Here is a 10794-nt window from a genome sequence, read left to right as displayed (position 1 = left end):
AAATTGTGAAGCTCTTGCTGACATGCTTTGGACATGTTGCCAGGAGGGATCAGTCCTTAGAGAAAGAAGGACATTATGCTTGGAAGGATAGCACAAGAGAGAAACACCCTGGAGGAGATGAATTGACATAGTAACTGGGGTAATAGCTACAGGTGTGTCAGAGACAGTGAGGTTAAAATAAGACAGGGTTTAGAGCTATTGTGCATTGCATTGCTATCTATGAGTCACAGTCAACTCGAGGACACGTAACAACAACAACATGTGGCCAATGTGTTTTTTTTTTACTTTTATCTAGGGGACTTCTGGTGGTCTGATGATAAGAAACTATGTCAAAATCTCAAATTGTCTACATATTTGGGCTTGGGAAGGGTCATTTAAATTGCAAGAATATAAAATGCTTAACCATAAAAATGTGTTTATGGAAAGTTAGGGAGACTTACACAAATGAAGGACTGTATTACACATATTAACTAGAAGACTCAAATTTTTTAAAATGTACATTCTTCCCTTCAATCTATTTTATTTTATACTGGTTTACTTACAAAGTTCATATACATTGCTTTTCATATCCGATCTTTCCCATTTCCTTAACCCACACCTCTTTTCACCCATCAAATTGTGTGATCCTATGATTACCATCTCCCACCCACCCCTCTGCTCCCCCTAAGCCCCTTAGATACCTCATACATGTTTTACTAGTTATCTATTTCTACAACAACAGCATCCTTTCAATCTATTTTTATTTTTTTACTTCTAGTACCAAGGGATTGTGGATCTAGGTAAAATGACATGGTTAACACATCAATCTTCTGTGCATCTATTATGGTGTTGCCTATTTGCCCACTGTTGAGGATTTTTGTGTTGATATTGAAATATAATCCATATTGAGGTTTCTAGTCTTTGATCTTCTGAAGCAAGTATTTCAAGTTCTCCTCACTTGACATGTTGCATTGGGAAAGTTTGCTATTAGGGGGATTTCCAATGTACTGAGGAGATGTCTGTTTGAAGACTATGTTTTACTTGACTTAAACTATATTCTTTTCAATCACTTGTTATGTATCTGAGAGATGGACAATGAATAAGAATGACAGAAGAAGAACTGGTGTTGTAATGTTAGAGAAAATCATTGAATATCCCAAAGACTGCAGAACAGATGAACAGATGGCTTAGAGAAAGTGCACCAGAGAGCTCCTTGGAGGCAGGGATGAGAAAGCTTTATCTCACATGCTTTGGATATATTGCTAGGAGGCTATTCCTTGGAATAGGATATCATGCTTGGAAAGGTTGAAAAGAAGTAGATACTCAACTAGATGGATTGATATTGTGACTGAAGCAGTGGGCTCAAGTGTGTCAGATTTGATGAAGGCAAAGGATAGGACAAGGTTCAGATCGGTTGTTCATAGGATTGTTATGAGTCATATTCAACTCGATGGTATCTAACAACAACTACAAGTTCTTTGTATATCAATGCACGTATTAAGTAGAATCTCAATAAAAACTGGAATAGGTTTTAGTAGGAAGTGTCAAGCCAATGTGGCAAGAACCTGTGCTGTAATTCTGAAGGCAAGCTGTTTAAGGCCACCAGTTGCTTCACAGGAGAAGGATGAGCATTTGAGAAAGCATTTGAGTTAAACCCCTAGGCATGGGATAGGTGAAAGCAAATGCAAACTGGAATTTGCAAAGTTAAACTGAAGTTCATAAGATAAAATGGAAATTGTTTGCAGCCATCCCTCATTTCCTCTAAACCTGGTGCATGGAAAAACTGCATATGAAATTGATACATGTGACTGCAAAGTTGCATATATGCCTGGCCAAGGAATTAGAAAAACTGCAAGAGGATATTCAGTGATAATTAAAGGAACTGCATACTCAGCTGCTCCTAGACATCAACAAGGTGAATCTGTAACCATAAAAACATTATGCAAGCTGCAGCTGTGTTTAGAATCTTGCACTGACTTTCCAAGCAAACTAACGGCTACTTCATTTGTCTTTCAAAGATCATGTATGAATTTTAACATAACCAACGCTAACCTGAAACCCTATAGGGAAGAGAATCCTGGGAAATGTATTTAAGCTTAAATTGTCACGTATAAAATTGTCAGAAATGGAGAGAAAGCCATGGAACTTTTTAAAATAATTTTTTTTCTGCAGGATCATTTCACAAATCTGTGATAATTTGTATGCTTATTTTGAACATTAAGTAATGTGGTAAACATGTAAGAATAAAGATTTCACATGAGTTTAAGATTTTAAAGACTATCATGTAATAAAGGAGATCTTGAGTCTCTATTTCATAGGGAGATGTATTGCTAATCCAAAGGTACATTTCTATGGTCATTCAAATCCATCAGTAATTTTGCAGGAAAAGGAAAGGCAATCTCCTCCCGTCTGATTTACAGCCTCATAAGTTCAAAAGAGTCAGCTAGGAGTCAGTTTCAACTCAATGACAATGAGTTGTTCTAAGTATTTTAAAATCATGTGTTAATAAATATATGTACAAATAAATTAACTTCCACTGACCACTTATTTTCTATCTGATATACATTTCATATTATCATAAAAGAAGTACAGTGTTGACTGTGCTCTATGTTCTTTTTTTAGTATTTTCATTTATATACCTAGTATCAGAGATTAAATAACTTCTAAGGAACCCAAAATGCATGGAAAAACTTGAATCTGAATAGAGAGAGGTCTGATTTCAAAGATCATGAGAAAAAAGAGAAGAAAATGGTTTAAATACTGAGGAAAAAAAAAGAGTTTTTACAAGCTTGAACATGTTAATGACAGGTATGTGGAAGCAATAACGATTAGATGACTTGAAAATAGCTCTTAAAAATCACTCCAACCTGAAAAAAGTTGAAATTATCTTTACCTGTATGAGAGATTCTACTTGTATGATAGTATGCTTGTCAAAAAGGTGATGATCATGTGATTGACAGAAACAAACACAGGAAAAAAGAATATAGGTTCCTTTAACATAGGTGTTTTATATATATATACATACATATACTTTCTACACAGGCCAGGAAAACAGTGATATGCCTACTCACAGAAGCAAGACAAGTCATATGCAAATGCTGCTGTCACATTCTTTAAGTAGCCTCTGTTTATCATTAGCAAATGTACCGCATCTTCTGGATATTTCTGACTCTTCTGGAAACCCTGACTGTGTTCTTCATTCTTTTTAAGATTCAAGGACTTAGTAACAAGCACAACACATTTCTGAGTCAAATTTTCTCCAGTATAACCTGTTCCAAGCTGGCCTGAGATGCAGGCCTGCTGAAAATCCATTCTGTAAGGAATTGCCATACTCTGAACCTGGATGTTCACTTTGTTGTTGTCATGTGCCACCTAGTTGGAATTGATCCAGAGCAGACTCTCCAGTGGGTTTTCAAAGACTATAAATCGTACAGGAGGAGATTACTCATAGTACTCCTTTGGAGAAGCTGATGGATTCAAACTACCTGCCTTGGGTTGGCAGTACAACTCTATACCACTAAGCCATCACAGCTCCTTGGATTTTTACTTTAGAAGATATGTATTTAGTGCGCCTGATTCAAGCCATGGTCTTCTCAATCACCTGATACACATCAGAGAGCTGCAAAAAGAATAAGGAAGACATAAGAATTGGTACCTTTGAGTTGTGGTACTGGAGAAGTGTACTGAATATCCCAAGGACTGCCAAAAAAAAGCCAATAGATAAGTCTTGGAAAAAAAGTGTAGTGAGAGTAATCCTTGGAGACAAAGATGGTGAAGCTTTGTCTTTCATACTTTAGTCATGTAGCTAGGTGTGATTATTTCTTGGAAAGGGACATCATACTTGGAAAGATGAAGGTCAGTGAAGAAAAGGAAGACACCCTTGCTCAACAAGATGAATTGACATGGTGACTTCAGCAATGGGCTTGAGCATGTGAGAGGGGATGATGAGGGCACAGGATAGGACAGGGTTCAGGTTAGCTGTTCATAGGATCACTGTAAGTTGTACTCGACCTAATGGAACATAACAACAACAACAACACACACTAGGAACTCAACAATAACAAAGCCAAACCCAATTCTATCAACTCATAGTGTCCTGCTATTGTGTTTTCAGTGGTGAGGACTTACATTGTTTTAATGTTGGGATGTTATCCAAATTGCAATCTTTGATCTTTTACAGGAAGTGCTTCAAATTTTATTCACTTTCTGGAAACAATGAGGAGTCACCTGCATAATGAAGGGTGTTGATAAGTCTTCTTCTGATCATGATGTTACATTCTTCTTCATTTAGTCTAATTTATCTAATTATTTGCTCAGCATAAAGATAAAATAAGTATGGAGAAAGGATACAGTGCTGACTCTACCTTTCCTGATTTTAAACAATAGAATATTTTTTTTTGCTCTGTCTGAATGACTGCTTCTTTGTCTATGTGTAAGTTTCACATTAGCACAATTAAATGTTCTGGGATCCTCATTCTTCTCAATTTTATCCATAATTGTTATGATCCACACAGTTAATTGCCTTTGCATAATCAAGAAAACACAAACATCTTTCTGTTATCATAACTTGTTATGATCCACACAATCAAATGTCCTTGCATGGTCAAAAAAACATAAACAGACACTCTTCTGGTATTCTTTATTTTCAGCCAGGATTCATCTGACATTGCCATCTGACATCCCTGATGCTATAGCTTTTTCTAAATCCTGCTTGAACTTCTGGCAGTTCCCTATCTATGCATTGTTTTAATTGGTTTTGGATTATTTTCTTCAGCATTTTGCTTACATGTGATATTTTCTGATAGTTTTCCACATTCTGTTGGATCACCTTTCTTGAAAATAGGAACAAGTATGGATCTTTTTCCAGTCAGTTGGCCAGATAGCTGTCTTTTAAATTTCCTGCTTAGACTGGTGTGTATATCCAGGGCTGCATCTGTTAGTTGAAACATGTCATTTGATATCCCATAGATTCTTGGGCCTTATTATTTTTATGAAAAGACATTTAACTGTGGGAATAATAACAAGTTAATGGCTAACGTTGAGAAGAATGGACATTTCAGAACACTTAATTGTGCTCATATAAAACCTGTTCCTAGACCAAGAGGCTGTTATGTGAGTCTTCCTCCAATCCTGATGCCACACTTCTCCTTATAGAGCCCAGCCTCCTGTGTGATTTGTTATGCATATAAATTGAAAAGGCATGCAGAGAGGACATATCCCTGGCATATATGCTTACTGATTTTGAACCATGCAGTGTTTCTTTGCTCTGTTCTGAGGACTGCTTCCTGATCCCAATATAGGTTTCACATAAGCACAATTAAATCTTCTGGGATTTCCATTCCCTCAGAGTCAACGAACTTACATGGTTTAAAATTAAGGAAGGGGTGTGACAGGGTTGTATCCTCTTTCTATACCTGTTCAATCTATATTCTGAGAAAATTATTTGAGAAGCTGACTCCTATGAAGAAGAATGTGGCAGCAAGGTCGGAGGAAAGTGAGGAAGAATTGAAGCACTTTTTGCAGAAAATCAAAGAATAGAGCCTTCAATAGGGGTTGTATTTCAATGTCAAGAAAACAAAAATCCCTTCCACTGGCCCTATAGGCAACATTTTGATAGTTGGAGAAAAGATTGACGTTATCAATGATAAAGATTTCATCTTACTTAGATCCACATCAGCAACCTTGGTTCCAGCTGTCAAGAAATAAGTACACATATTGAAATGGGAAAGTCTGCAGTCAAGGACCTATTCAAATTACTGAAGCTCAATGATGTCAGTTTGAGGACTAAGTTGAATTTGTAGCTTTTCTCATCCCTTGCTATACATTTGAGACCTGGACAATGAATAAGGATGATAGAAAAACTGAGGTCTTAAAGGTATGGTATTGGAGAAGAGTATTGAATATTCCATGGACTACAAAAAAACCAAATATGTCTTGGAGGAAGTGAAGCCAGAATACTTCCTGGAGATAAAGATATTTGAAGTTTTGTCTCATATACTTTGGACATTTTACTAAAAGAAGCTATTTCTTAGAGAGGAGCATCATGCTTGAATAGGTGGAGTGTCAGTGAAAAAGAGGAAAGACCCTGAATGAAGTGGATTGACACAGTGACTGCCACAATGGCTCTAATGTGGTCAGGAAGTATGAGGATGGCACAGGAAAGGACAGCATTGAGATCTGTTATTCATAAGGTCTCTATGGTCATACTTGACTCCCTGGCACCTAACAACAACAACAACAATACATATAATTCCTACCACGATGGGTTCTAGTGTGTTAGGAAGTGAGAGGATGGCATAGGATCAGTCAGGGTTCACATCTGTTGTTTATAGGGTTTAATGGATTGTGCTGGATTCGATGGTACCTAACAAAATGACAGTAACGACAAACATCTTTCTGATATTCTCTATGTTCAGTAAAGATCCATCTGATATTAGCAATGATATCACTCATTCTATAACTTCATCTTAATTAACAATTAATTTCTGGTAGTTCCTCCTTAATGTATTCTAGACATTTTTAAAAATAATTTGTAGCAAGATTTTACTTGCATCTAAAAGCTGAACAATGAGTAATGATGATTGAATGAATGGTGCCTTTGAATTTTGGTGTTGGCGAAGAGTGTTGAATATACGATGGCAAAAGAATAAGCAAATCTTTCTTGGAGGCAATGTAAATAGTGCTCCCTAGAGACAAGGATAATAAAATTTTATCTCACATATTTTGGGAATGTTATCAGGAGTGACTTATACTTGGTAAAGTATATCATACAGTGATAGTTGTTGTTGTTATGAGGTGTCATGAAGTCGATTATATTTGCAGCAATCCTATGAACAACAGACCTAAGCCTTGCTCGGTCCTATGCTGACATCATCATCTCTGATGTACTTTGGCCTCTTGTTACAGTTACTGTGTCAATCCATCTTGTTGAAGGTCTTCCTCTCTTTTTCTGACTATCACCTTTCCCTGACGTCTTTGCCTCAAAGGGGCACCCTATTTACACTTCCTCCAAGACATACTTGTATATATATATATTTTTATCAGTTCATGAGATATATTCAGCCTTCTTCTCCAATACCATAATTCAGATGAATCATTTCTTCTTGTATCATCCTTATTCATTGTCCAACTTACACATGCACAGACAGTAATTGAAAATTATGACTTGGATCTGATGCACATTAATCTTTAAGCTGGCATCCTTGCTCTTTAGCACTTCAAAGAGGTCCTTGACAGCCGATTTCCTGATATAATAAGTCTTCTGATTTCTTGGCTTCTCTTACCATGACTGTTGATTGTGAATTCAGGTAAGGTGGAATTGTTGACTACTACAAATCTTGCTTTAGCTATCACAACGTTGTCTGTTGGTACAGTGGGTGAGGACTTTAGTTTTCCTGATGTTGAGATGTAATCCAAATTTATGGCTATAGTCTTTGATCTTCTACAACAAACATATCAAATCCTCTTTACTTTACGCAAGCAAGGTTGTGTCATTTGTACATATACATGTTGTTGGTGAGTCTTCCTATAATCCTGATTATCACATTCTTCTTCATATAATCCAGCTTCTAGAATGATTTGTATGAAATAAATATAGACAAAGTATGATGAAAGGATGAAATCTTGACACATACGGATTTTAAACAATGCAATAAGTATCTCTTTGTTCTTTTAAAATAACTGCTTCTTGGTCTTCATAATCACAATTAATGTTATGAAACTGTCATTCATCTCATTTTATCTATAATAAATAGTCAATAAGGTAAAAGTAAACATGTTTTTAAATATTCTTCACTTTCAACCAAGATCAATTTAACATCAGCATTAATAGTTACTCATACTATGGCCTCTTCTGAATTTAGCTTGAATTTCTGTTAATTCCCTTTAGATTAAGATGTACTGCTTCAGCCATTTTTTAATAATCTTTAGCAAGATTTCACTTGAGTATGATATTGGTGATATTGTTCACTCTATACTAATTATATTGTTCTAGAAAGGTGACTCTATTGGATCACTTTTTGGAAGGAGAACAAATATAGATCTCTTCCAGTCAGTTGGCCAGGATGCTGTCTTCAAATTTCTATGCATGGACTAGTAAACATGTCCAGGACTGCATTTGCTTGTGGAAATATGTCACATAGTACCCCATAAATTCCTGTGCTCTTATTCTTCGTCATTGCTTTCAGTACAGCTTGGAATACCTCCTTCATTTTCATTGATTCTTGATCATATACTACTTCCTGAAAGATTTTTCAAATCTGTTCTGCATATAGGTTGAAGAGGGATGTAGATAGGATGCATCCCTGGCATACGCCCTTCCCAATTTTGAATCATGCAGTGTTCCCTTGCTCTGTTCTGACGACTGCCTCCTGGTCCAAGTATAAGTTTCGCAACTCATAGTGACCCTATAAAGGAGAGTCCTTGACGCTTGGTTGCCTTTCATTTCATCTTCTCTCCAGATACATAGGGTTTGCATAGGCAAGCTATTGTGGAAGTGGATGCCACTCCTCCTTCCAGCCTTGTTTTATTCCGAGAGCTCCACCCCACATATTTCTTCATATATTCTCAATATAAAATTTGATTAAGTCTGATGAAAGGACATCAACCTAACACACACTTTTCCTGATTATAAACCCTGAAATATATCTTTGTTTAGGTTCAGCAACTGCTTCTTGGTTTACACACAAATTCTGCTTAAGCCTTTGTATGTATCCTGGAATTATCCTTTAAATTATGTTCTATAGTTAATTTACATGATAAAATGTAACAATATTAGCAACGAATAAGTTAGGAGTCTTGAAAATGTCTACCATGAAGTCATCACCTTTGTTGTTATTATCAAGGTAGTATTTCTCAATGACTAATCTTTCTTCTTTGTTTCCAACTTTGGCGTTTTTATCACTATTCATTATCAGTGCATCTTGATACTCTATTTGATGAACTTAGAACAGCAAAAATTGTTGGTGAAAATTTTCAGGTTTTTTTTTTTACTTTAGTATTTTATGCTCAACTTTGAGTAAGAATTGCATTAATAGTTCTACCTCATATTCATATAGATTTTATCCTACCCCTGAAATAACTGTACTTCAGCATATATTTTGAAATGTGAAAGACTTGGCAGTAAATATAATGCCATTCCCCTTAATTTGTCATTCCCATTAGAGTAGAGAATATGATTTTCTGATTATAAATGGTCAACACCCATTCACTGAAACACTCTAATGAGTGGGATTGTTGATTTTATGCTTTCTCTTTCATCTATTGAAAACTTTCAGTTTTCTTAGATTCGTATTTTGTATTTATTTCCCACATTATGATTGCTAATGGATGTTTGCCCTTAGTTTTTGTTGGGTTTTTTGTTTGTTTGTTGTTTGTTTTTTGTTTTGTTGTGGGTTTGGTTTTTTTTCTTCATTTATTTTGAGCTATGCCACATCAGTAAATAAATGGAGGTCCATCAGAAAAGAAACTCTTAATTCTTTACTCTTTCTACATCATTAAGATTGTTGTTGTTATATGCCATTGAGTCACCTGTGATTCATTGTGACCCTATGTACAACAGCCCTAAATCCTCCTCTATCATGTGCCAATCTTATTGTCTCTGATTCTCCTTCCCCCATTACTCCCGTCATTGAATCAATCTATCTCATTGAGGATCTTCCTCTCGTGGACTGTCCCTCCACCCTCCCAAGGATGGCTCTCTCCAAGGACTGGGCCCTCCTTGCAACATGTCCAAAGTATGTCAGAAAAATCTTCAGTTTATAAACTGATTGCTTTAATTGTTAATTTTATTATGAACTCAAAATGAATAGAAAACTTTGGGAAAATTCATCAATAATAAGAACATAGAATGTACAAAGTTTGTTTCTAGAAAAAAAATTGGAATTTATTAAAAAATTAAGATAATATAAAGATAGATATAGATAGATAGATAGATAGAGATAGAGATAGATACAGATGATAGATATAGATGATAGAGATAGAGCTAGAGATAGAGGTGATAGAGATAGGGATAGAGAGAGATATAGATCTTTGCAATCACTTGCTATGTACTAGAGAGCTGAACAATGACTAGAGAGGATAGAAGGAGAATTGTGCTTTTGAGCTGTGGTACTGAAGAAGAGTGTTGACTATATCCTGGACTACTAAGAAAACAAGTTTGTCCTGGAAAGGGTTAAACCAGGCTGCTCCTTGGAGGCAAGGATTCTGAAGGTTTGTCTGACATACTTTGGACATGTTGCAAGGAGGAAGCAGTTCTTGGAGAAGGATGTCATGCTTGGGAGGCTGGAGGGACAGCGCAGGAGAGGAAGACCCTCTATGAGATGGATTTATTCAGTGACTGGGGTAATGGGGGTAGGTGTTTCTGACACAGTGAGATTGGCACAAGATAGAACAGGATTTAGGGTTGCTGTACATAGGGTCGCCATGACGGCATAGAACAACAACTACCACTCTAATCTTGGATCATTAGTCTTAGTTTAAATATTGCAATTAATAGTCATTCCATAACAGTAGAAGAAAAATCCACTACTATCAAGTTGATCCCAACTTATGATCAGCTTTCATTGCGTTTCTGAGTTTGTAAACAGAAACTGACTCTCCATCTTTTTCTTTTCAAGGGGTGGTAGCTTTTAATTATCATCCCTAAAGTTAGCAGTCCAATATGTATGCAAAGACTCCTTATGATAAGACAGGAAACAAAAAAAACCAAACAAGTAGTCATTGAGCTGATTCCACTTCATGGAATACCATATATTTCAGAGTAGAACAATGCTTCATAGAGTACTTATAGCTCTTATGTTTTAGATATAGATTGTC

This window comes from Elephantulus edwardii, unplaced genomic scaffold, assembly GCF_000299155.1.
Source record: "Elephantulus edwardii isolate Elephantulus edwardi_28Jun2011 unplaced genomic scaffold, EleEdw1.0 scaffold00012, whole genome shotgun sequence".
In the NCBI taxonomy this organism is placed as follows: domain Eukaryota; kingdom Metazoa; phylum Chordata; class Mammalia; order Macroscelidea; family Macroscelididae; genus Elephantulus; species Elephantulus edwardii.
The sequence above is the reverse complement of the archived record's forward strand: the minus strand, read 5'-3'. Positions refer to the sequence as shown.